Source organism: Caretta caretta, chromosome 5 (assembly GCF_965140235.1).
Source record: "Caretta caretta isolate rCarCar2 chromosome 5, rCarCar1.hap1, whole genome shotgun sequence".
Lineage (NCBI taxonomy): Eukaryota > Metazoa > Chordata > Testudines > Cheloniidae > Caretta > Caretta caretta.
Genome location: NC_134210.1, coordinates 75,365,485 through 75,387,882, shown reverse-complemented (window position 1 = coordinate 75,387,882; position 22,398 = coordinate 75,365,485). Strand labels below are relative to the sequence as shown.

At 38.2% G+C, this 22,398-nt stretch overlaps 1 long non-coding RNA gene across 25 annotated transcripts in view; it reads left to right on the top strand.

The window, feature by feature from the left end:
- LOC125636788 (uncharacterized) overlaps positions 1–22,398 on the top strand; it is a 409,942-nt gene that overhangs the window by 329,385 nt on the left and 58,159 nt on the right. For 17 of the 25 annotated variants that reach the window (XR_012668517.1, XR_012668515.1, XR_012668505.1 and 14 more), the window contains one exon: positions 3,631–3,723. The exons of the other annotated variants lie outside the window; for them this stretch is intronic. This is a non-coding gene — a long non-coding RNA (uncharacterized LOC125636788). The remainder of the gene's footprint in view (positions 1–3,630; positions 3,724–22,398) is intronic. 25 annotated transcript variants of the gene reach the window in all.

Genomic DNA, 22,398 nt, shown 5'->3' with positions numbered 1-22,398 from the left:
GCCACCCTCCAGATCATTAATGAAGATATTGAACAAAACTGGCCCCAGGACCAAGCCTTGGGGCACTCCTCTTGATACCAGCTGCCAACTAGACAAGGAGCCATTGATCGCTACCCATTGAGCCCAACAATCTAGCCAGCTTTCTATCCTCCTTATAGTCCATTCATCCAGTCCATACTTCTTTAACTTGCTGGCAAGAATACTGTGGGAGACCATATCAAAAGCTTTGCTAAAGTCAAGTTATATCACATTCACTGCTTTCCCCATATCTACAGAGCCAGTTATCTCATCATAGAAGGCAATGTATGTTCTTATGACATCAGTGGGAACTACAGGTTTTAAGAAGAACTTTACACATGATCTTTAAAACCATGTGCTGTTCTCAAGATTAATTATGATGATTTTTATAGAAAAGTTTCATAATTTTAATAGTGTAAATCTCCACAAATATGTCTATTTTCAAAGGCAACAGTGTATATGGAAAGCGGTCAGATTTGTAGTCAGCACACATCCATGGACATAAAACTGTTATTAAATAATAACTCACCAGGAAAAAGTAATTTATATTTGTAATCATTTTACAAAGGCCAAAATATTTACTGCATCTCTTTTCTTGTGGTGTTCTCCTCAGATCATCTTATTACCCCTTAAAAGCATCAGTAGCATCTGTTTTATATAGTGTAATAAGGGTATCTTTATAGCTTTGAGGTGCTTGTTTATTACACTTGCCATGTTTTAATGTAATGCTGTGATCACCCTTTCTCATACTGTATGTGATGTCACTCTGCATACCGTAGGTGTCCTTGTTATTTATATAACACAATTAAGAACTAGAAGAGAAGTGCTTGTGAGTTTCGAAGTACAATGTCTCTAGCCTCAGAGGATCCTGGGTTTTGTTATCTTCAGATGTATTTTACCATCATGTCAAGCCTGAAATGGATTTTTCAGAGGGATCACAAATTGTGTATTTAATTCAAACCTAGAATTCATAGCTTCTATCTTCAATTAATTTTAGAGATAAGATACAAGCTATAATTTTAGGGAAAAAATGCATAGGAAAGGCTGAACAGTGCTATTATCTATATCTATTATGTATTGTTTTTCAGCACATGAAGAAACTTGGAATCTATCGCTAGAGCTACTCATTCTAATTGTCAAAGAGATAAATAAGTGATATTTCTATGTGTCTAATATGTAAAAGCCCACCCCCTTTTTTCAGATGTTGACTTTGGCAGATTCCGGCAAGCATGTTTCTGCTTAGAAAGAAATCTGAAGTGAATTGCAGTGAGTTATCATACACTATTTACATTATGCTATATTGAAATACAAAGTGACCACATATTTTCACACAGGTTCAATTACACTTGAGAACTCCGCCAATTAATGCAATCACATAAGTGGAGAGATGGGTTTTCATAGGCTTCTATCCTTTCTTGCAACTTCATACAGTTATGTGTATCTTATACAGTACATGGCAGATTTCAAAATCTGGGCCTTTTTGTTATGTTATTACTTCTTTTTCACCTGAATAGATTACCAGTGATCTTAATCTCCTGGTTATTTTCATTTTAGCAAAAAGTCTCCATTCCCATTTAGTCTATTTGAAATAAGTTCCTATCAGATCTGAGCCTGTGCTTTTAATGACATCTGCCTTGCTTTCAATATATCCTTGCTATGTGACATGCAATGAACAAAGACATCCAGCAAACTATTAGACATAGCTTTTGAGTTATCTTGTCTTATTTTCTCATCATAACAAAAAACAGCTTTTCCCCCCTTCTCAATTATGTTACTTGTAAGGAAGATAAAATAATTTCTAATAGATGTAGTGATAGCTAGCAGTGCAGCCATGTAAATATCTGAAGGCAAAGGAGACTGAGTCGTAGCAAGAGTCTTGTTTGAAATGACTGCATGGCAAAATTAAGCATTCCTTAAATGGTTAATAGTGTAGGCTTCAGTAAACCTGGAGGTAATGTTGATGCTTCTGTGTCCCTTCCTATTTCTTACTAAAGGCTTGTCTACACTTACCAAGGGATTGACGAGTGGCAATCAATGCATCAGAGGTTGATTTAGCTAAATCGACTGCAGATCTCTCTCCCATCGACTCCTGTACTCCACCTGAACGAGAAGCACAAGAGGAGTCGACGGGAGAGCGTCTCCAATCGACATCGCGTAGTGTGAACCCTGCAGTAAGTAGATCTAAGTACGTTGACTTCAGCTACGTTATTCACGTAGCTGAAGTTGCGTAACTTAGATCAATCTCCTCCCATAGCGTAGACAAGGCCTAATAAAGCACTTTAGCTTTATAGCTAGAGATATATGGCTGGAGCTGAGTGAAACCACATATCTGTGTTCTCCTTCCAGGTATATGACATAAAGCACTAATATCATCATGGTAATTTGAAATGTTTCTTCCCATTTAACATTAGCTACATACATAATTGTCGCTCTTCCATTCTAAAGGCTGTCAAGACCCAAAGGAGACTCCCAAATATACACACTGAATCTACAGTATGGTGCAGTATCATTTTATTTAACTGCGGTATGACAGGATGTTGTGGTTGCCTTTGAAGACTCTTGTGCTTTGAGAAAGAGACAAGAGAGATAAAGAAGAATGGGTTGGTCTGGGAAGTGATTGTAAGCATAAAGCTATTTGAGAATGTACAATGTGGCATCTGAGATTTTGCACACTCCAATATGTGCTATATAAATATCTATCCTATATCTTCCATGGGTGGATCAGTGGAAAATAAACTAATCTGTCTAGTCTGCCATCAGTCAGAGGTTGGTGGCATGGTTTTCCAAGTTCACATTGAAGATTATGTTACATGATTCATGGTTTATGAATATGTTTCAAGTGGGATTCTCCAACAGCACTCTCAAGTGACTTATGCATCCCTTTTTATGTCCTTTGAAGTCAGAACATTAAACAAGGGCAACAGCAGATAACTTCCACTTATCTCTTGCAAGACAGGGAGCAAATCTATATTTAGAGCCATTGAACCAGATTAAACTATTGAGGATGGTATCACTTAAACATGATTAATTCAAGAACATAATATTTAGTAAAATACATGTGGGCCAGATTCTTGACTGTGAGTGAGCAGAGCTCAGACACAATGAGGTGGTGGGGAGGACAAGCTGCAGCTCCAACTTCTGCCACTTGTGCAGTCTCTGAGGTGACTTTTTAAAAATAATGAAATATTTTTAAAATTATGTTGACCTTCTTATTACATTTATAAAGGTGTGAACATTGTATTGGCTTTACCCCATTTTATTTTCAGTAGAGTGGGTAGAAAAATGTTGGGTTTTGTTGATCCATGGAAAATCTGGATAGTGACAACAAAAATAATTTTGATCTGCATTTTTTATGGAAAATTTTGATTTGGGGGGAGAGAAGAGGCAGAAATACAAACACCAAAAAAAAAATTCAGCCAAATATACAGTATTTTGGGGTGTTTTTTTGTGTGTTCAGTTTTTCCACTCAATTTTTCTTTGAAAAAGTTTAAATGGAAGTTTTTGACCCACCATAGTTTTCAGCCTGCTAGCTTAATAGCTGTAAGACCATGAATGCATCTGGATAGTTGAATATTCAGTTCTCTCATTTATTTTATACTTACTTTGTTCCAGTTATAATTCCACAACTTTTTCTGAATGACCTGCCTGATATAATACTGAAGAGAGTAACAGAACAGAAAATAACTTCAGTCCCCAACTCTCCAAGTAAGTGGGTGCCCTCAGTTCCCCTGAAAGCCATCAGAAAATCAGCAATTGGAAAGGATTATGCTCTTAAAGAAAACTTACTCAGTGCTTTCCACAGAGGAAAGATTGTACCTCAAGTAGTTCTGAAGATTACAGCATGGAGGCTCTTCAGAAACTTAAGTTCTAAGACTCTCTTGATATAATTGATATGAATATAGACAATTTTGCCAGTGTAAAACTGAGAGCAGCTGAGCTTGAGACTTAGGCTCCTGTTGGCAGGCAGCAATGTATAGTGGATAGAGCATTAGACTGGGATTCAGAATATGTGGGTTCTGTTCTGAGCTCTTCCAGTGGTCTGAGTGACCTTAGGCAAATCACTTTTCCTCTTTGTACCTCATTTTCCCCATATATAAAATGGTGATAATGATATGGAACTCCTTTTTAAATTGTTTAGAGATCTACGGATGGAAAGCACAGGATCACTTATCATCATAGTACCTAGAAGCCCCAGGAGCAGACCCCACCTCGGCAGTTACTGAACAAACAGAACAAAAAGACAGTCCCTGCCCCAAAGAGTTTATACTCTAAGTATCAGATAAGAGAGAACAGATGGATACACACAGGGGAGGATAAGCAAACAGTGAGACAATACTGGTCAACTTGACAGGCAGTGATCTCAGTGCATAATGAGTGAGTTTTGTGGATGTTTACGCGGAGCTCCTTTCAAGCATGAGGGGCAGCAGGGGAGAAAATACAAAGGTACTTATTTGAAAACTTAAGTCGGCAATGGAGGCTGGTATTGTTGGCTGATCAGAGGCCAGAGTTGACCTTTCAATAGTGAATGAGAGATGATAGGTAGGGTGAGGCTAAGTCATGAAGAACCCTGATAGTGAAGCTAAGTAGCTTGTGATTAGTATGGTAGAGAAGAGGCAGCCACTGGAGGGAGACAAAGAAAGAGGTAACATGGTTGAAGCTTCAGGCTAGGAAAATAATCTTTGCAGCAGCATTCTGAATGGTATAAGAGCATTATTATTCTTATTTATTACTACTTTATTGATGACAATGAGGTTTAATGAGTCTTATCCTTTGACTTTTATCTGCTTTGGATCAGGACCTTCATCCAGTGATCACAGGGCCAGTCTATTGCATCATATGAAAGACTTCTAAAATATTTTCAGCATATATAATGGGGGATTATAGAAAACAAGGTCATGCTATGTAAGTCTTGTCCTGAAGGACTGCTTTTTTTCCTTTGAAGAATGAATCTGAGACCTTCTTGGGACTTATCTGTTTCTTAAACCTGTCAGTTTTATTTCTGCTCAGTGACTGCTGCTTAAAAGATAATTAGGAAAGGTGAGCCCTAGAAATGTGCCTTTAATGTCTGAAACCTTGAAAACCAGCAACCTGATCCTTACAATTGTGAACAATAAACACTGTTATGTTTTCTGGCTCAACTTCAACCTGGGTTGCACCTCCATCTTCCTAAAAGCAAAAGATCTTCAAGGACCTAGTATTTATGTAAAATTGGTTTAATGTTTACCACTTTCATGTTTGCTCTTCTGTTTTAGTGGAGACATTTTTCTGCCATACTGGAAATGAGTTGAGGTTATTGATGGGACTTCACTCCCAGAGGGCATTTTTAAAGCTCTTACATTTAAGTTCTATTTATTTTTAACCAAGTATTGATGTCTTTGATTATTGGTCAAATTTTGCAAGGCACTTATCATTTATATATTTACTGACTCACTTATAATGTGCCCATTACTTTGGCATCTGGAGGCATCACAAAGAAACAAACATTCATTTTCAGTTGTCTATACTGGGTAGCAGTACTAACCCTTTCCCTATTAACCATTCACCCACCAGGAAAAGAAAAGCAGGCTTGACACAAAAGATAAGCGTAACATGTTCCTAATTCTAGCGATCTCAGGATCTGGAAGACCCTTTGCTAAAATGAGTTTGTTCAGTCTGTGTTGTTTTTACTTTCACTCTCAATTAAATGCAGTGCATTTGGATAGGTGGGGAAAACCCTTAGAAATGTATGGCTTTTGGCACCTTAACTCGTGTTGTGTAGATCCTGTCACAATTACTCTTTCGGAGTGAGGTAATACTCAGCATATAGCCTTGTGGACAAGATTAAAAACTCACCATTGAGCTACTCATTGAGTAAGCATTAGTGAGATTCGCTGAATGTGACCCTTATTTTATTCCATGTCCAATTATTTGTTTTCAACAAATGTTTCGTGAGTATTTGTAGCATGTGCACAGTATTTCACTAATGCAATGAACCAGACCAGCTGCTTTGTGTTCATAATCAGTTGATAGTACAAAAGCTAAGGAATGAAATGTAGTCTTATTAAAGAGTCCCTAAGTAAGCAGCAGGGATACACGAGACTATACAGCCATTACTGTCCATTGTGTCAACAATCCATATTTTAAAAAGCCTCTGTGTACTGTCAATGTGTAATTAGGTAAACAATCATCTCAGGAAGTTCATGAAATTACATGAAAGCCTACAACAAACTGTTGTCATCTACTATAGTGAGACCTTTCCTTCAATGCCAATTTTGTTGATGTTTTCTTAAACTGTTTAGTTCTTACTTTAAAAAGGGACACAGGGGAATGAGTTAAGCATAGAGTCTCATTTATAACTAAAAAGAAAAGGAGTACTTGTGGCACCTTAGAGACTAAGCAATTTATTTGAGCATAAGCTTTCGTGAGCTACAGCTCACTTCATCGGATGCATTCAGTGGAAAATACAGTGAGGAGATTTATATACACACACAACATGAAAAAATGGGTGTTAACACAAAAGCTCACGAAAGCTTATGCTCAAATAAATTGCTTAGTCTCTAAGGTGCCACAAGTACTCCTTTTCTTTTTGCGAATATAGACTAACACAGCTGCTACTCTGAAACCATTTATAACTAACTCTCCCTGATTTTATAGGTTTAAATTAGATCCTTCATGTTAGCACAAAATGCTTGGTTGGTTTTGAACTTCACTTATGGAATACCCTTGATATGGAAAATACTTAATCCTTTCCAGTCACTTGCTACAATTAAGGTTAGTATATACCATATGTAAAATCTGAATCCAACTCAGGGAAATTCTGATTTCAATCATAAATGAGGAAATTCTTAAGAGTATAAGTAGCTGTGCCGAATCCTGAAATATTTTTTTCTGGACCTGAGAGGAAATATTAATCAAAAGCAAGGAAAGAAGGGAGGAAACACATTTTTACCTGCTAAGCCAGGAGAGAAGCACCGTTATATCACTTAATTCAGACTTACCCTGCCACTGACACAACTTGGAGCTTTCTAACTAAATTGAGTAATAAAAATAATATCCTCTTCAGGCCAATACCACTCTGGAAAAATGTTCCAGTAAAGATTTCTATAGATACCATTGGCCTAAGATTTGAAAGGCACACAACAAAATGCAGCTTTCCATTCTTGGCCTGACTACTGTATGTTCCATTTTTACTTCACTCTTTCAAACTCTTTATTCTCAAAGGCCATGACTACTGTCAAAATAATTCAGTCTGAGAGGTAGCTCCCCTGCTGTTGCTTACAATGAGTTGTCCCTGTGTATGTTATCAAATGAGAGCAGTGTGGTTTGGGGTTTTTGTTTTCTCCTTTCTATATATTAAATGCCAGTTGAACTGCACCTTTTTTGGTATTGCAAATAAAAAACTCTTGGGTACTACTGAAACACAACTTCCCTCTTTTGTAGAGATGAGAAGCTATATTCTATGTAGCTTAGTATTTGTAGGAGGAAGGGTGGGGAGAATTTCTCTTATTCTTAAGAAAGGTGTGATGTTGAGTTTTCACTCTGATCAATGCTATTGTCCAAGAAAGAAAGCAGAGATTAACCTGAGCCATGAAGTTCAGATTAAAAATTAGCCAAAGTTTGGGAGACGTTGAGATCTGGGATTGTCATTTGGGTTTATAGCTAAAAAGAAGTTAAATGAGGAGACTTTAAGCTTGTGTTTTATGTCAAGTGATAGGAAGGAATAGCACACATCATGACAGGAAGAGATAGAAGATAGATGATCATGGAGCAGGAAGCAGAAAGGCTACCTTCCCAAAACAGAAATAGGAAGGAAGTGAAATTGAGGGGCAGGAATCTGGTGAAAGGTGAGAGTGACTGCACCACAACTAAGGTGGGGCAGAGTTTGTCTGGAGCTTACCCAGGAAGGACAGCTCTGCTTTATGATGCATGGGTGTGGGGGGAGAAAGGAGGTCAGAAACTGCTGTAAAAAAGGTGCTCGGTGGTTAGCTTTGCAGCAGTGACTCGCCCTCCCTCCCCCAAGAATGTGAGGTCCGAAGGGCATAAAGATACGTAACCTGGGTGGGGCAAGTCTGGTACGGCAGGGAGCCAACCCCCTTTTCCACCCTCCCCATTCTCATAGCCCACCTTAACCCTCTTACAAGGGTGGTGGATGGTAAGGTCCAAACCATGGGTCGGTTGGGGGACCTGGATGGAAACAAAGGGGGGCTGGTGAAAAGCTCGGAGAATTGATTTGAATAAACATGGATTTGGCTGCACTGTACACTTTATCTGCCAGGTAGTCCCAGACATCTATGTAATAAAGTTGCGGCCTGATTAAAATCCATTACAAGTGTCTCCTGTCCTTCTTGCGGTGTACCCAGACAATAAGGAAGGAAGACAGTGGAGGGAAGCAACACTGAAAGGGGGAGGGGGTTACATTCTGAACGTACAATTCCCAAAATATGTATAACACAGTATTGCTAACATTAAAAAATCATGAGTTTGGTTTAAAAATCATGGAAGGTTATTTCTTTTTAAACACACTTTAGGTTTTTTATTTGCCTTCTGGTTTCTGGGTCTTGAAGGTGGAATAGGGTCACACTTTCAAGCTTATTTCCACAACCATGAAGGCTAGAAAGTTACTTTTAAAAAAAAATGAATATTGAAATTCTCTTGTAATCACTTATCTCCACAAGCTGGGGCTTGAAGTAAAACATCCAGTGTTATGAGAGCTGGCAACAGTGTGATACAATTACCGCTTTGCAAGGAAAAGATTGACTTATTTAGATGTGGGGAGGGAGGAAACTTGGTAAAGGACTTAAGGTCTGAGTCATTAAAGGAAGAGGATTAAAAAACATTTACATGGATAACCTAAGAAAGCTCCTAACTGTTCTGTAGCTGAATTACTGCACATAAAATACAGATCTACTGAGACACTGAAATCTATATTCTGACCCATGAGGGTGAGAATAATAGTTCAATTTATGTTTAAAAATTAGACTTTGATTCTAGTTTATGCTTGCCACTTGCTCTTTCTCAAACCAGTAATGTCAAAAATAATAGATGTCAGCCTAATAACAAACTGAACATTCCCTTGATACGTCAGCCATGAAAAACTGAAATCAATATCCTAATCTTCCTATGTGGAGTCCTATCAGAGGAAAATAAAAACATAAGAAGGCTGTTACCTTTTCTCCTCTGTGCAGAAAGTTTAATTTCTCCTAAACAGCTATACTAGCAATTTTATTCATTCCTTGATACAAAAGAGTTAAAAAGAGAGAATGATCCTTGTAGACAACTCATTCCACCATTGTACATAAAAACTCATCTGGGTCATCTGTCAGGAACCAGAGTGTAAAGCAAAAGCTCAAAAGGTTTTGTCTTTACTATAAATGCAAAGCAATTTCTGATGCATTTTAGACATCCAGTTAATCTGTAATTTAGTCAACATTCACTTCTTAACTTTACAGGTTGGGCTGCCTTTAAAGTGATCCATGAATCCATGTTTAAACAATGAACTTTAAATGCTGTACATCTGCAATCTAATCTAAAGCAGCCTTAAATTCAGCAGTTGGCAACAAGCTATAGTTCCCCACATTGCTTGCCAAATAATTCAGTCCTTGGTATGTTCAAAGCAGTGGAAGTATTCCTGCTGTGACAATGGAGTGCATGTTGGTTCTTGTCTTCAAGCTGCTTAGTTTACTTGGCAGAGCTGAAGTTTATTTCTTTCATATCTTTTGTTATATTTATTGGACAGTGTCTCATATAGCATGTCCTGTGAGGAACAGTCAAGCAAATGTATTTAGCTTCACAGGCTTGATCAGAGAGTCTGTACACTGCTTACTTATAGGAAAACTGTATTTGATTTCCATTAAGGCTGTGATATGTCAAGAAAAAAAAATACCAGTAGTTACGGCTAGCACTCTAGCTTCCCCTTTGTGCCTAATTATCGAAATGTGCATGGTTTCATATGTCTTCCTGTCCTCTTTCTCAATTCCTTCTTTCCTTGTTTATTTCACCACTTCTTCCCAACTTGGGTGAGAGATTTTGAAAATCCCTAAGGGAGTTAGGAGCAAAAGTACTTTTTGAAAACCAGTGGGACTTTTGCTCCCCTTATCTTTTAGGCATTTTGAAAATCTCCCTGCAGATGAGAAGTGGGACATCTTAACCAGTGGGACTTGTGCTCCTAAATGACTTCAATGGAATTTGGGCTTTAAATCCCTCAGGTGCTTTTTGAAATCTCCCTCCAATCTATTTTCAATTCCATTCTTCTCTTCTCCCATATATTTTTTCCTCTTACTCCTCCATCTGCCTTTCTGTCTTCTCCTTCTCCCATCATCAAAGTGATTTTTAAAATGCTTTGCTTGGAGTTATCCTTGATCCACTGCCCGTCCCCCCCGCCCCCACCTGCTATGCTGAAATCTGTTCTAGTGAAAGCAGCAGCTCCTCTCAATAGCTAACAGAATGCAAGTCATCTGAAAGCTTGTACCATGTATTTAAAATGGAAATAAGGTAGGGAGCCTTTTCAAACTGATTTGCATTTGTTAAAAGCCATAATGTGCATATAGGGAGATTTTAGGTTTTATATTATTCTACCTAAACACTAAAGTGAGTTAAGGTTCACTACAAAAACTGAGCTTATATGCATTTGCCACAGAGCAATTTAATCTGATCCATTCCAGTCAGCCTTATTGAATTGTCTTAAACTCTCCAGAGGTAACAAAGTAGTGTCATACTTATCTATTCAATAAGGTTTAGTTGTAAGCTGTGCTGGTGTGGTTTTGTTGAATGTTTAGCAATGTCTATTTTAAACATATTGAGCAATCAGTTTAAACTTGTTGTTGTCATTGGGGTTTGAAAATTTAATAAGCAATTACCAGAGTTCATTCCTTTATGTCTTTAGTTTTACTAAGATGTTGTTCAATTTCAGGCCTAAAGCAATCAAACCCTCCAGAATATTTAATTGAATGAGTCCATAACTCAGTCCTGCTCCTCACTGTATTTTTCTCCAGTGATTTATTGGGCTGAATGATACAATATCTCCACATAAAATGAGTAAAGGGAAAATGCAAATCAGAAGTGTGGCCATAAATATACAGTACTGCAATGCTCATCAAGTCAATGGAGGGGAGACCTCTTCCCCACTTTTGATTATTGTATTGCTCTGCCCTTTGTGTGTGCATGTAGGAGGCAGAGTGTCCTCCCTACAATTTGTAGCTTCATAAAACGACATTCTCCACATAGCACATAGGATAAATGAGGGACATGTGGAGCTATGAGTGAGAATCCAGGGCTGAGTAACTGAATTATTTGTTCTTCCTTTTCCATTTCCTCTTCCAGGATTTCCTTCTCCCCCCTCTCCATCAGTTTGTCTCCAGCATTTCTCTAATTTAGTTTGGGGGTAAAATCAATATGTTATTACATTTTGTTTTCAATTTTTTGTTTTGTTTGTTTTCAATTTTCATTATTCATCCGAAAGACCAGCAAAATGACTCAAAATAAGGCTGACTTCTATATTAAATAACTTCATCCATACAGTTACACAACTAGATCAAGGTCATTACCTAGTAGAAAGGGGCAGATTCTGATCCCACTTACATATTTTAATGCTGATGTAATTCCATTGATTCTCACCTGTGTAAGCGAGAGAAAAATCAGGTCCAAAATATCCATGAATGTTGTAAGAATAGACATGAACAAGATTTTCAGGGTCTCTTTAAAATCAACAATCAACATTGTTTTGTATATGGCATTTTGATTTTTCACAGTCATATGGATCGCTAATCTTTCCAATGCAGGCTTTTTACTACTGTTATTTTTATTTAATATTTCTATAATTATCCCACAAGCACTTTTGCACTTTCTCTCATCCTGCCCCTTATATGTGAGACAAGCACCCACTCAAAATCCATAAAGTCATCACCTTATCCTCTGGAAAAATTCACCTCTGCTATGGTGCATCCAGAAACGGTGCCAATAGCTAGTTTCAAACTGGAATACATCAAAACACATTAGGGAACATTTCGTACCCACCATGGATTGCTGTGTACTAACTTGCTATGTAGACAAGGCCTTAGCCAGTCAGCAGCAGTGATCACAAGTAGTTTTTGGCATATAACAATTTTCTGGATGCAAGTTTGTGTGTGACAACCTTGTGTACTGTAGATTCACACTCTAGCTTGCCACATGCTAATTTGGTGCACCTTGTTATGGCTTGTCTTTTAGACTGTAGGCTCCTTTAGGCAGGGACTGTCACTTATTATATGTTTGTACATAATGGATCCCTGACCTGGTGGAGGCCCCGAGGCACTGCTGCAATATAAATATTAAATATGATAAATAACAGGACATTACAGGAGTGCCCAGAGTTCTCAAAAAGTATCAGTCACTCTGTACAAGCACATATGGACACAGTCCATGCACTGAAAAGCTTTAAACCACACCAGCAATATAAAGGGGACACATCCCCCACCCATAATAAAGGGATTTCCTTGCATCACAAATCTGGTGGAATGGTGTATGTGGTATGCTGGAGTGGTAGGGGGCATGACCAGGTCACTTTGCACTATGGCTAGTCTCAGCAGGGTTGATCCACAGGAGGTCATTACAGATCAGCACAATTTAGAGCAGACTTGGTGCTGCTTTAAGAAGTTCTGTGGGTAGGGCCAGAATTCAGGAGGTAAAGAGGTAGCTTAAAGCCATGTTGGCCCTCCGCCTTCCTTTCCTGCACCCAGACTATTATCGAGATCACTTTCCCAGCTCTGCTGATGCAACCTTGTGGCCCAGCTGTAACTCCCTGCTACCTGAAATGCCAAGCAATATTCAGAAAAATTATGATTCAAAGGGATGTTAGCAGAAATGTCAAGGAACATGCTGTGGCTAGAATACTAAATACCCAAAGGAGACACTGAAGTTTGGCCACACATCTGTATGTAATACATTTTCCTTGTCCCTTGCTCACTGCCCCAAAAATGACATTCTGATATAAAGGAGAGGAAAAACCCATCTAAATCATTAGTGTATTGCTAATACAAACTGGTAAACATTTATGTAAGAAAGCAAGCATGTTTGCACTCAGTTTTCTATCCTTATTTGCAGGCCATTTTTTATTGTTTAAGGAAATGCTCTGCTCTAAACCCCGATTACTGTTGGGCCATATGAAATTGTGTTGTCTTCATTGACATGAGAATTTAATGTGCAGGCCAGTTTCCACTTGCAAAAAAAGTGACAGATGGGAATCAGTCGTTAAAAGAAAGGCCTCCATTTGTCCAGACACCATTTTCATCCATCAAATTTGCAGCCAGTGTTGAATTGTGGACATAAATCTGAATACTTGCACATCTAAATAACTGATTGTGGTTGTAATTTGGGTAGTTAGAGACACAAGTGCTCATATTTGCTCCTGCAGTTTCTTTTGCAAGTGCAAAAACATGGGTGCAAATTAAAACAATAATAGAGGTTGAGTTTTAAGGCTTCTTGAAAATTTGGTCCATAATGTAAACGTTTTTTTCCTATTTGTTGAACCCTGGCACTTTAAGAGATTAGAGTTAATCATTTAAAGCAGTAGTAGAAGAAGAAATATGTTTCAGTACAGTTCTTACATCAGTGAAGTACTCAGCAAAAGTGCATTTTTAATGTTCAGTTCCAATCTCTCTTATCAAGGCCCAACAAAGTGCACAAGCTACCAATCTGTTACAGAGTTATATTTTTGCCTTGTATTCTTTGTAGGTCCTGTCTGAAAACAAGCTTTTCAAATGGCAACCAGTGTACTTCCTTGCTTCACTTTCATACCTTCTTTAAAACTTACTGCTCATTTGTTTAGTGTCTCTAAGGAAAAGTCTAGAAGCGAGGAGGTAATGGAGATAAATATGCCAGACACCTGCGCTTGGTTACCTCAGTCTGACTTTTCCATTTCTTGTTTGTCTTTTTTTTTCGCCCTTGGATTTGGACAGATTTAGGTGAGAGTCTATGGCAACCTTTACATACCCTTGTCAGAAAATCTGAGCGAGAAAAAGACCTATTACATTCAAGTACGCCTTAAGCATCTTTGCTCTTCCATTAGACTTTTATCTTAACTTACATGTTCTTGCTTCTTGGTTTTGTTTTTCTTTTAACTCTGATTTTCAATTTCTAAAATTTAAAATAATGTTGTGGCTGCTTTGCAGACCTTTCTCATATTCATGGTACTTCCATTCACATACTACTTCAGTTATTGGCTACAATATTATACAGGTGAGGGCATGATCCTTGAAATGAATATGTCCCATTTCCTTGTGATAATTTTTTGTGTGTGGCTTAAAATATTAAGTTAAGTTTGGAAAGGATTTATATGACAGGGAGCAGAAGGAAATTTTTTATTCAACAGATCACATGCTTTATTTGGTTTAAAAAAAATGCTTGATGGTCTTCGCAGGATTGGTTCAAATTCATTTTCTTTTTCTTTTTTGAAGACAAACCTGTCTAGATTACTGATGTCTTGGTATTTATTTCCCCACGTATAAACTTCTACCTATGGTATATCTAAAATACCCTTGTTGAAATATGATTCTAGAAGTGTCTCTTTCAACATAACACTTCTGTGAATTATGTCACATGGGTCACAGGATGAATATTTGCCCTTTATTATTGCCAGCTTTGTTGATTAGTAATTATATACATTTGGCAAATTACACAGTATTTTTCAAATAAAATGATTACTTTTAAAAATTTGCCTAGCTTGATTAGTCACATGATTTATCCCACATTCTTTTATTAGTGGAGGCTAATCTATAATGGAGTAAATATGCCTAGAATGATGTTAGTAGCGCCCATTATGTAAAAGAATCATTTGTTGGAATAGTGTGATAAGTTTGCCCCAGCATCCTCACAGTGCAATGATCAAATGATCAAAAGTAAATATTGTTACTGATGTTCAATTTTGTTTTCCAATCCCTGCCCAAGTGAAGTAGCACTGTTTCACCCAAGAAGGCTTTTTCACATATGATTGAGGACAATGCAACCAGATCTCTTCAAAGAGATTTGTTCTATATCCTGATTGTTTCTTAAAAGTCAGTAAGAAGATGTTTATTGTTTCACTGGCCCTTGACCTGAGAACCATATTATTAACTGAGCTATGCAATTAACAGATAATAATAGCTAGAACTTACTGGGATAAAAATGTGATCAAACTGGATCACATCAGTGAAATCACAAAATGCAAAATAGATTTGAACAAGAAGCCAATGCTATTCCAAAGTAATGTTAGAGGCAACATCACAGTAAATGAATCCATAATTTACAACATGGAAAGACCACTGGTTCATTCATTTAATCAACTTAAAGAAATACAGTAACAGATATTAACAGCATTGATGATCATGTGGATTGTAGCTCAGAGCCTCCTGCTGTTTTCCATTCAAATAAACTGGACAGTTGTAAGTTAATTTATTACTACCCAATGAGCATGATTGTTAACAGTATGTTGGTGACAACCCTTTGCTTCTTCTGTGTTAAAGAAGGGGTGCTTTCAGGGGTGAAAGTAACTTAAAGGACTTACCTGTTGCTTTGAATGAGTATCACCTATTAATGTGGGCACATTCCACATGACCAATTTCCTACAGTCATCACAAGGAATGGGAACATGGGTATTTGTGGAGTATGGTCTCTCTTATCTTCTGTCCCGCGATGATCTTTTTTTTATTATTATTACTTCATGAGATTCTTTCCATTCTTTGTATCTCTTGCATAACAAAATTAAAAGATGTGTATACTAGAGCATGTACTCATTGGAATAGATGCTGCTTGACACGTGCAGGTGTATGTTATCTCCAGTGCAGATTTGTCTGTATTGTGCTTGTTGCTCAGTCAAAAAGTGACTGTTATTACCCATGTGAGCTACAGCTCACCAATGTGTGTAGGTGCTCAGTCTGTCACTTACTGTTTTTAACCCTAATTTAAATGGATGTGTTTAAATAGCTAATTTTTGTAAGTAATTGTTCATCATTGTGAGGAGGTCATAATCTACCCCTGACAGACCTGAAATGTAGAGGATGATGGAAGTTGCTCTTTTGTCCTAGCCATTTTGAAAGTCATATTAGAATGTTGTTGCTGTATTTTAATAAGGTTGTCTCTGGCTTTGGTTGGGTCGGACACACCATGATAATGGCGGTTCACATTAATTTGGAATGGTCAGTTTCAGCCACAGACGGAACAGGAAAGCATACAGGCAAAGGAAAATGGAATAAATGTTACATTAAAAGTAAACAATTTCAGATATGAAAAAGCAAAGGTTGAGTTCAGGATTTGGACAAAGGTTCAGGGTTAATTCTCATAGCGATAGGGATAGCGGTTCCTCTGCCCAGGATACCTGTATTGTGTCCATACTTAGAGTTAATGTATTCTGTAATACAAGATATTAAAATAAATTCTGATTTAATTTTTAGAAATGGTGAAAGAGCTAAAATACTCCACTGAAGTAAACAGATGAGGATTATATACAGATTCTGTCAATATCATAAATATTTGCACTGCTGACTCATTAAGTGTGCCACTTTTCAAATGGCCAGATTGAGCTACACCTCTCATGAGTTCAGCGGACCTTTGGCTAATGTCTGTTCTTATCATCAAAACATTGGTCTGACTTCAGTTCAACATATTAAGCAAAACCAACTGTGGCTTACGTCTTATCTAAAGGAGGCAGAAACTTGACTTTTATTAAGTGTGGTTAAGGATTTAGACTCTTATGGTAATTTCAAGAACATTACAAGGCTCACAAAATATCAGTTATTTCAGTGAGTTTTTAACCTGCAAATTGCCTCTGCTGCCCTATGAAGTCATCTCATGTCAAGCTGTGCTGATCAGTCCAGAACTCCACTGGTTCCTAAGAACATAAGAATGGCCATACTCAGTCAGACCAAAGGTCCATCCAGCCCAGTATCCTGTCTATCAACAGTGACCAATGCTAGGTGCCCCAGAGGGAGTGAACCTAACAGGTAATGATCTTGTGATCTCTCTCCTGCCATCCATCTCCACCCTCTGACAAACAGAGGCGAGGGACACCATTCCTTACCCATCCTGGCTAATAGCCATTAATGGACTTAACCTCCCTGAATTTATTCAGTTCTCTTTTAAACACTGTTATAGTCCTAACCTTCACAACCTCCTCAGGCAAGATGTCCACGGGTTGACTGTGCACTGAGTGAAGAACTTCCTTTTATTTGTTTTAAACCTGCTACCCATTAATTTAATTTGGTGGCCCCTAGTTCTTACATTATGGGAACAAGTAAATAACTTTTCCTTATTCACTTTCTCCACACCACTCATGATTTTATATACCTCTATCATATGTCCCCTTAGTCTCCTCTTTTCCAAGCTGAAAAGTCCTAGCCTCTTTCATCTCTCCTCATATGGGACCTGTTCCAAACCCCTAATCATTTTAGTTGCCCTTTTCTGAACCTTTTCTAATGCCAGTATATCTTTTTTGAGATAAGGCGACCACATCTGTACGCAGTATTCAAGATGTTGGCATACCATGGATTTATATAAGGGCAATAAGATATTCTCTGTCTTATTCTCTATCCCTTTTTTAAAAAATTCCTAACATCCCATTTGCTTTTTTGACTGCCGCTGGACACTGCATGGACGTCTTCAGAGAACTATCCACAATGACTCCAAGATCTTTCTCCTGATTAGTTGTAGCTAAATTAGCTCCCCATCATATTGTATGTATAATTGGGGTTCTTTTTCCAATGTGCATTACTTTACATTTATCCACATTAAATTTCATTTGCCATTTTGTTACCCAATCACTTAGTTTGGTAAGATCTTTTTGAAGTTCTTCACAGTCTGCTTTGGTCTTAACTATCTTGAGCAGTTTAGTATTGTCTGCAAACTTTGCAACCTCACTGTTTACCCCTTTCTCCAGAGCATTTATGAATAAGTTGAATAGGATTGGTCCTAGGACTGACCCCTGGGGACCACTAGTTACCTCTCTCCATTTTGAAAATTTACCATTTATTCCTACCCTTTGTAACCTGTCTTTTAACCAGTTATCAATCCATGAAAGGATCTTCCCTCTTATCCCATGACAACTTAATTTACGTAAGAGCTTTTGGTGAGGGACCTTGTCAAAGGCTTTCTGGAAATCTAAGTACACTATGTACACTGGATCGCCCTTGTCCACATGTTCAGCTAAGAAATGAAATAGAAGTAGGCCAACTTGTACACATTTTCAATTAAAATGAAATGTTCAATATTCCTGAATCAAAACCTCAAGTTGCTGCCCATTTGCCCTCTTCTAAATTCTAGTTGAGGTAAAGAGGCATCTTCTTTGCCCTTCTCAACAAAACTTTCTAATGTCTGACACACACACACAGGTTGTTCTTAAAGCTTTTTAGAGAAAAATAATCACAAAAACAAGAATTAAACCTTTCTGAAAACATTGAAATGAAGATAAGATTTTCTTTTGTTTTGTTTTCCAGTGCTGCTGAATTACTCTATAATTCTACATGGATTAACCTAGCAAAGGATAAGGCTTGACAATAAAAATTCACCACAAGAGGTCTATTATTCTAAGCCATCATCAATATTTTAACCAAGTGGCTTTTAAAATACGATTGCAAGCTTTTGCATGTTTTGCTGATCTTAATTTTTATAGACACATTGATTACTCACTGGAGTGGTTGTGGGGGGAAAAGGGGGAATTTTAACTCCCTGACAAGGAGCATGCCTGAAAAACTGGACAAGAAACAAGTAATTCCATACCTAGGAAGTTATTTGTGTACAGCTAGACAGTGCCATAAGTAGCAGCTGGGGAATTACAATCTGACAATCAGTCTGTAGGAAAATATTTTGTCTTCATTGCTTTTAGTTATTTAATTCATTTTCAAAGCTGAAAATAAAGAAATCAAAGATATTCAATGTATCTTTCCTCCAAGATTGAAACAATATTCAGATTTATTTTACTATCTTTGACTACTTTGTGGCTTGGACATATGCTATCTAAAATAGATTAGGAAGATAGTTTTGTGTTCTCTGGAGATTGGGGTCTGTAATTCTCACTATTCTCAAAAAGAAAAGGAGTACTTGTGGCACCTTAGAGACGAACCAATTTATTTGAGCATAAGCTTTCGTGAGCTACAGCTCACTTCATCGGATGCATACTGTGGAAAGTGTAGAAATCTTTTTATACACACAAAGCATGAAAAAATACCTCCCCCCCCCACCCCACTCTCCTGCTGGTAATAGCTTATTACCAGCAGGAGAGTGGGGCAGGAGAGTGGGGTAGGGGGTTGTATTTTTTCATGCTTTGTGTGTATAAAAAGATTTCTACACTTTCCACAGTATGCATCCGATGAAGTGAGCTGTAGCTCACGAAAGCTTATGCTCAAATAAATTGGTTAGTCTCTAAGGTGCCACAAGTACTCCTTTTCTTTTTGCGAATACAGACTAACACAGCTGTTACTCTGAAATCTCTCACTATTCTGCTATTCCATAGAGATATGAGTTGTAACTGGCTTGAAATGCTACATACATTTCTTCCTGATATTAAAGCAAATTGGCATATTATTCTCTTAAATTTCTTCACTACCTGCTTTTTTATATTGATTTTTAAAGTGCAGTTTTGCTCTGAAAAGGGACTTTTTTAAAGTCATTATGCAACACCTTCTCTTCTGAATTGAAATTCATACCTGCTTACTTAATTGACATTGTGATGGGTACCAGTGGGGGGGTGGGTTTCCACTCCTGCATACAGCTTCAGAGAAAGAGGGAGGGGATGTTGCCATGGAGGTGGGGTTTTAATTTAGCATCCTCAGGTTCCAGGTCCTGTTGAATCTCAGGGTCCCTATTGGCTAACCTGGAGGGGCTTGCTGAGCCAGCTTTTCTGGGTAGAGATGAAGGATAAAGTGCTCCTCTTCCTCCTGGTCTTCTAGGGCTGCCTCCTCCCTGGTGTCTGCTGCTTCCATGCCCTGACCCTTATTGTCATCCCATCAGATCATAAGGTTAGCAGGGTTGCATCAACTCACACTTAATACTAGGAACCCTGGCAAGCACCCTGCCTCACTTCTCAAACAACGATCATGTTGGAGGACCCCTCCTGGAGTGACTGCTGGAGTCTTTTTTACCTTCCAGTACTAGCATCTCAGGTACTTTCCCCATACTCTGGCCCAGTGCCGGGAATGGATAATGTCCACCTGAGCCAGCTTATCCAAAATTTCCCACTACAAATGTAAGTTTATGGCGGGAGAATTCATGGATAACAGTGAATTTCACCACACATGGTACTGGTGAAAAGAGTACAGTGAATAACTGTTCAGAAGGGGTCATCAGAGCATGCTAGTACTAATAAGAACAGGGAGGACTGGAACCTTTTATAGATTTGGGTAAGTGTCAAGCAGGAAAGGGTCAGTGCATTGTGGGAACAGGGCTGGAGGACTACTGAACTTAGGAAACAGTATGCACCCCTTATTCCATCCATGCTACAAAATGGTACAAGTATGGAGCCATGCCACAGCCCAGAGCATGTTCATGGCTATACCCCTCAGAAATGCTAGAGTTCTTACCCAGTACATGCCTTGAAACTCATGCATATGTGGTTAAGATGTGGAAGGGGGCAGGGGTTCTGGCACAACCACATGCATGGACCCATGCCAAGTCACCACCATAGACCTAGCTTGAATTTCACCAGCTGTCCACAGGCCCAAGAAGCCAATGCAGTAGCTGGTTATAGGGTGAGGTAAGGAAGCCCAAGTCATGTCACCTTTTCAGGAAGCAAGAGGTATTGGTGTATGTCAAGGTTCCTTCCCCACTCTGAACTCTAGGGTACAGATGTGGGGACCTGCATGAAAAAACCCCTAAGCTTATTTTTACCAGCTTAGGTTAAAACTTCCCCAAGGTACAAACTTCTACCTTTTGCCCCTGGACTTTATTGGTGCCACCACCAAGCGTCTAACAAATATATAACAGGGAAAGAGCCCTCTTGGAAACGTCTTTCCCCTCAAAATCCTCCCAAACCCAACACCCCCTTTCCTGGGGAAGGCTTGATAAAAATCCTCACCAATTTGCATATGTGAACACAGGCCCAAAACCCTTGGATCTTAAGAACAATGAAAAGGCAATCAGGTTCTTAAAAGAAAAATTTTAATTGAAGAAAAAGTAAAAGAATCACCTCTGTAAAATCAGGATAGTAAATACCTTACAGGGTAATCAGATTCAAAATATAGAGAATTCCTCTAGGCAAAACCTTAAGTTACAAAAAGACACAAAAACAGGAATATACATTCCATTCAGCACAGCTTATTTTATCAGCCATTTAAACATAACAGAATCTAACGCATATCTCGCTAGATTACTTACTAAGTTCTAAGACTCCATTCCTTTTCTGTTCCTGGCAAAAGCATCACACAAAGGAGAAACCTTTGTTTCCCCTCCCCCGCTCCAGCTTTGAAAGTATCTTGTCTCCTCATTGGTCATTTTGGTCAGGTGCCAGCGAGGTTATCCTAGCTTCTTAACCCTTTACAGGTGAAAGGGTTTTTCCTCTGGCCAGGAGGGATTTTAAAGGTGTTTACCCTTCCCTTTATATTTATGACAGTGTAGAAGATTCTATGTGGCCCATCAGAAAACTCTCTCTTATACTGGAGTGATCCTTTTGTTACTTTACTCATCATCATCATTTCAAATAAAATTTGATGGCTTGAGAGTTTCAATTTTTAAATCTAATTCTCACTAAATACACTACCATTCCCAAGGAATAAGGTGTATCTCAAATGTATAGCATATAACCATAAAGCATATACAGTGAACATCCAGTACCATCAAGGGGTTTTTCAAACATCATAAAACAAAAGTTGGAGATGCTAGAGAGTGTTCATCCACAAAAATGGAATTACAGCCTTCATTTATGCATACTTGAGAGTAATTATTTAATACATGGAAACCCACTATTGGCCCTGAAATAACACAGAGCTACGGGTACTGCTTAAAGCTCCAGTCGAACCACAGAGTTATGAACACCTTGGGAACGGAGGTTGTTCGTAACTCTGAACAAAACATTGTTTCTTCTTTCAAATGTTTACAACTGAACATTGACTTAATAAAACTTTGAAACTTTAGTATGCAGAACAAAAATGCTGCTTTCCCTTTTATTTTTAATAGGTTACATTTAACAGTATTGTGCTTTTTTTTTTTGTCTCTGCTGCTGCTGTCTGATTGTGTACTTCCATTTCCAAATGAGGGTGTGGTTGACTGGTCAGTTTGTAACTGTTTTAAAACCATTGAAGGGCTGTGCCACCATGGGAAATGCCTAGCGGCTTTGTAACTCCTTAATTTTAAATAGAGATCGATATCCAGTTCTTCTTTGATTTATGCATTATGGGAGGAATTCTGGCCCTGTTGAGTTTTGCCACTGAATTCCATGGGCCCAGCATTTCATCTTTTATATATATA